Genomic DNA, 6,000 nt, shown 5'->3' with positions numbered 1-6,000 from the left:
CTTACTCGTTTGACCAAGAAACAAAGCCCAGGCAATTGACAAGACTGGCGACATCGTGTGGAAGCTGTAGGAATTGCAATCTAAGCCCCATGTAATTTGGTTTCCATTCAACAATACATGCAAGTGGCGCATTGATATATTTTCCAGTTTTCAGTGATCAGATTTTCTTGCGCTTTTCGATGAAACGCACGTTCTGTTATATTCACAGCCGTGATTTAACCAGTTTTAGAAACGTCAGAGTGTTTTCTATCCACACATACTAATCATATGCATATACTATATTCCTGGCATGAGTAGCAGGACGCTGAAATGTTGCGCGATTTTTAACAGAATGTTCGAAAAAGTAGGGGGTAAGCTTAACAGCATACAGTAGCAAAGAGAACAGTCTATGAATAGGGTGGCTGTAGTCTTTGGCAATAACACCAAATGTTGGTGACTGTAGAATTCCACTCTCCATTTTCTCCCTGAAGGCTGCATAAATTGGGTGTATTGGCAGCCTAAAAACAATGCTGCATGTATTTGCTTCCGGGAAGATCCTGGCAGCCTCATTCTCTTGTTTGTGTAAGAACTGTAGCAGTGGCTCCACTGGCAATCCCAGCCTAGGAATTCTGAAATGAATCATCCGGGTTTAAAGGGTAGGCGTTCCCCTCTCAAAAAAAGAAGGGAAGGGTGGGACATTAAAGTCCATAAGTAAAACTTATTAAAGAACACTACACTCTAAGTGTAAGTAGTTTGTGATTTAATTTACTGTAGCTATTACGTTCCTAGGGGGCCCATGGAAGAATAAGGCTATAAAATGCTGTCCCACAGTTGAGAGTGATTAGGTGATATATTTTACTGACGTGGGCCGTGTTACTTCAATGATCATGGTTTTGCATCTAACCTTCCACCTCCAGCTGCCAGTCCCTCCAGAAACATATGACTCTGCTCTCTATTGCTCTTTGATTGGTACCAGGTGGGGAGCGCGCTGCTTTGAAGAGAGAAGCTATGTCTTTGGCCAAAAGAAGCTTCTCAGCGTAGATAAAAACCTCTCTGAAGAGGCTTGAGTCTCTATTCATGTAAGGCAGGAGACCTAGACACTCCAGACCCCCTTTGAATCTATAAAGCAAAACAAGTCAATGAATTTGCCTTGAAGAATTTAACTCAGCTTATGAGATTCCTTAGATATCTGGAAACTCACTGCTCAAGAGCATCCCGTAGACTGCTTTCTAAGTAGAACTTTGTGGCTGACTCCACCAGGGAATCCCTCTCCTCCAAGTTGCAAGAAAGTTGCATGAAAGCCATTTTTGCCAATCAGGTCCCTAAAATATTGCAGAGGAATGGATGGCGCTCATTAGCGGCCGGAGATATTCTCTTGAGGGAGCTCCCTCATCAGCTGCCCCTTTTCCATCAGCATCCCTACAAACCACGTCTATTTTTGACTTCGGATTAAAGCGGACTCCCTTAAAGCTTCTCATTGCACAATCATAAACGTTGCCCCTCATCACGTTAATTTGGTTGGCATCAGGGGCAAAAGCAGAGTCAACCTTGCTACTCATTAACTTCAGTAGTGTTTGGAGGTCAACACACAAAAAAAATACATTCAGAATAATAAAGCTCAGATACTTCCCACAATTCACCTGCAATAACAAGACATTTAATTATTCTCATTGTTATCATTGACAACATCAACAGACGAGAGTGGACTCCATGGAGGGGAGGCCACAAATTGTGGTGAAGGTGGATGATAAGCCTCGGGGAATGGTGGAGGGGAGGCCACAGGAAGTGGTATAGGTGGAGGGGAGGCACAAGAAGTGGTGCAGAAGATGGGGGGGGGGGCACAGTAATAGGTGCTGCCACGAGTGTAGCCTCGTTTGTAGACGTAGGCTGTAAGAGGTCATGTCAAGGCTTTCTGAAAATGATTTCCAGAAAGAAAATGTAGCCTCATGCATCACTCACCATAGGATGTAATCAATGTGTAGGTCAAGAAGACATTTTAAGGATGCGTGTAGCTCTATTTTTTGGAAATCATATTTTCACGATGTATTGCATTCAACAAGCAGACAGTGTTTTCTCCTCCATGGTCCGTCCTAACTCTGGAGGGAACAACATATCTGGAGACAGCACTCATGAAGCAATCCATTACAGTTCTGCTGCGATTGTTGCAGAAGGCAAAATATTATATCAACATCCAAAATGTGGAACCATGTTAATGAACAATCTACCGTGGATCACAACTATAAGTACTTCCGTTAGCCCTCTAATGGCTCCAACAAGGGTGTGTTCTAAAACAATTATCCACATAAGTGACACATGGTATCAAGGGCCATTGCTTGCTAAACTGAACTGTTAGTTGTTGATGAACCAGTGATGTAGATAATTGTGTCTATCACAAAGATATATCTACCTTATCAGTTTGTGGTTTCCATCAAGGTGCCATAACGAGCTTGGTCCAGCAACACGGTATGACCTTCTCTGCAGCCCCTGCGACATGGCTCTGAGGACAGTCACCCTCGGGTTAACGCGAAGCATGCTGTCCCTCACTCTGCGTCTGTGCACCCGGATTCCCAATGCCCTTAGCTGTGCTCGAACAGCCTCCGGACAGATTTTTCCCAGTGTAACCATTGACAGTAGTGATGGGTGGGGCATAATGATTAAATGAATTCAAATGAATTAGTGAAACTGTTGAAAATAGTATATGGCATATTAAATATATTACGCTATTGTTATCATATAGGATCATAATGGAATATTTTATATCATATTAGCATCAACATACATTATTGTTTCATTCAATTTCACATAATAATTCCGTATTTCATTTCATTTCATTTTTGTTACATATAACCTTTTGGTTCAACCTTAATATATAATGAGCATCATCAACAGGGGGAACGCTAATGAGTGTACGCTAATAAACTATAAAAACAATTCATAAGACTTGTTCATAAAGGAAACATTTGTTCATAAGAAGGGCCTGAGATCAAAGTCAATATTCAGACCACTAGGGGTCAATGTTTTTAGAGAGGATATCCAGTAAGCCTCCCTTTGTAGTAGTAGGATCTCGATGTTACCTCCTCTCCTTGGTAGAGCAACATGCTCAATGCCTGTGTATTTGAGGGAGGAGATGGGATGGTTAGCTTCAACAAAGTGAGCTGCTACTGGATACTCAATGTTCTTACACCTGATTGAGCTGCGGTGTTCAGCTATGCGTTGCTTTAATTGTCTTTTTGTTTGTCCTACGTAGGCTTTTCCACACGAACAGGTGATGAGGTAGATTACTCCCTTTGTCTTGCATGAGATGATACCCCTAATAGGGATCTTTCGACCTGTATGTGGGTGTCTGAAGAAAGACGTTTTTATAGTGCTATTGCATTGTGCGCATGAGACACATTTGTAGTTCCCATTTTAGATAGGTGTCAGGAGTGTCTGAGTGGGCTCAGGGGGCATGTCGGATCTCACCAAACTATCTCCAATATTGTGACCACGCTTAAAGACCACCAGCGGGGAGGTTCCTTGAAGAGGTGTGCGATTTATTTTTTTTCTGATTGCAGAATATGTCGGTGCTTTTTCAGGATTGCTATCATTTTCTCCGAAGCCGTAGTGTACTTAGTGCAAAAGGACAGTTGCGTTGTTTTTCTTCTTTGGTTGATTTTTTTGTAATTCCTCTCTTGGTTTTTGAGATATTTTCATCATTACAGCATAAAGAGTTTTGTCCTTGTAGCCTCTCATTTTGAATTTCTGTCATTTGTTTAGCATTGATGTCAAAGTCTGACTGGTGGCCACAGATTCTTTTAGCCCTGAATAACTGGCTATATGGTAGACCATTCTTGAGGGGAAGGGGAGGGATACTATCCGCACATAGCATGGTGTTGCGATCTGTGGGCTTTGTATATAAGTCTGTGAGTAATGCATCATTCTCTTTGATAATCCATAAGTCCAGGTAGTTTATTTTTTCCTCATCAGCCTACATGGTGAATTTGAGGTATTCGGCGCTCTCGTTTAGTAGAGTTTAGAATTCATTTAGCTCCTTCCCAGAGCACAACTTCCTTCCCAGAGCACAAAGACATCATCTATGTATCTCTCCCATAGAAGTATTTTAGAAAGTAAGAGGTGTGTCTGTTTTATAAAGGAATGCTTCTTCAAATTGTCCCACATATAGGTTTGTATAGTTGGGGGGAAAACGGGAGCCAATGGCTACACCCCGAATTTGAAGGAAAAAGTCTGACTCAAAGACAAAGTAGTTATAGGCTAATACCAGTTCAGTAAGTTGTAAGATGCAATCAATGAATGGAGCAAGGGTCTTTCTGCTGAAGGAAGTGTTGCAGCGCCTGCAAGCCTCCAGTGTGTGGGATGTTAGTGTACAAGCTCTCCACATCAAAAGTGGCCAGCAGGCAGGGTACCCTCTGGTATATCATTCCTAAGCCCCCTATCAATGAGATCATGTGACTAGTGTCTTTGACATAAGATGGGAGATTCTCAACTATCGGTTTAATGTGGTAATCCGAAATGTTAGAAATGTGGGATGTCACAGAGTCGATTGCTGCTACAATGGGTCTCCCTGGAGGAGGAGACACAGGGTCTACCTGGAGGAGGATAATTTAGCAACTGTATAGAAAGTTGGTATCTTCGGAAATTTCACACATAGAAATCTTTTTTTGTGATTTGTCCTGATTCCAAACAGCTTTCCACTGTGGATGAGATGCTATGCTGGAATTCCAGGGTTGGGTCACAATTCAGTTTGCGATCGAAGTCACCTTTAGATAGTTGTCGGCGACATTCATTCACATAGTCACATTTGTTTTGTATACAAATTCATCCTCCTTTGTCACTTTTTTAAAATGATAATCGAAGGATCTGACTTTAAGTCTTTAAGAGCCATTCTCTCATCTCTACTCAGGTTATCATAGGATTTGTGTTTCTGTTTGTCTTTCAGTAAGTCACCTACATCATTTTCAACAATCCTACAGATGGTTTCTATGGACCCATTACGTTTGGAGGGGGATGTACAAAATAACTTTTTGCTCTAAATGCTGTTCTCTCAGAGTTCTCAGGTACCTCAGCTGGGTTAATGGCTCCATCTCCTCCTTGACTCACGGTAGGACAGGTAAGTCTATTGATTAGCGTGTATACACATCTCACGGAGGATGACATTTCAAGTGGAGTCATGTAAATTTCACTCACGCAATCTCAGATTACGGGAAAAACTTGAATAGATCTATCTGGACCTCAACGTCATTAATGTATGCAGTGGGTACACATGTTAATAACCCCTTATTGAAAACACTGAGGTGAGCGGATGTCAGGGTCTTACTTGATAAGTTGAAGACATTTTATCGCCAGTGATGGGCAACAGATCCTTCCACTGGAAACTAGCTGATAAACTTTATGATTCAGTAACCACAATGTTCAACGTTCATACTCTGCTTGCAGTGGAAAAAGCACAGAAACAACCATTTTCAAAGACAAAACCGTTACCTCGTGAAGGTTCACACTCTGCTTGCAGTGGAAAATGAAGTTCCTTCAAACTGTGAAATCCGGTTGAAAGGAGGAGCTAGGGAAATTGACAAGTAAAACTAGCATATTAAAGAATGCGTTAAAATTAGCATGAGTAGGTGCATATATAGCAGCTGTAGGCATTCATTTGACGTGTGCAGGACCGCTTGAAGCCGTTTATTTAGCACGTTGGACCGCCTGCAAGCACATTTGCACACGCTCGAGGGGGGAGCCTCCTCCAGCAACTGACTGGTTACAGTGGCCGAGCCTTTCTCCAATGTGTCATTCTCCTAAACACCTTCAGGACTCTGTCCCCTGGCTGCTCCTTGCCTGCCACTGATGGGGTGACCACACAGGGTGGCTGGACCTGCCTTGGGCTCGGGTTAAGGCCGGGTCAGGAATCAGAGGTGGTAGATCTGTGGAGTCCAGCAGCAGCAGGGTCAGAACTGGTGCTGGGTCGGGAGGAGTACCCTAGAAATTTTTTTTGAACGCCTGTTCTGGGACCCAGTACTGTGGCAGGATCAA

Source organism: Oncorhynchus keta, chromosome 29 (assembly GCF_023373465.1).
Source record: "Oncorhynchus keta strain PuntledgeMale-10-30-2019 chromosome 29, Oket_V2, whole genome shotgun sequence".
Taxonomy (NCBI): domain Eukaryota; kingdom Metazoa; phylum Chordata; class Actinopteri; order Salmoniformes; family Salmonidae; genus Oncorhynchus; species Oncorhynchus keta.
This window is presented reverse-complemented; position numbering follows the sequence as displayed.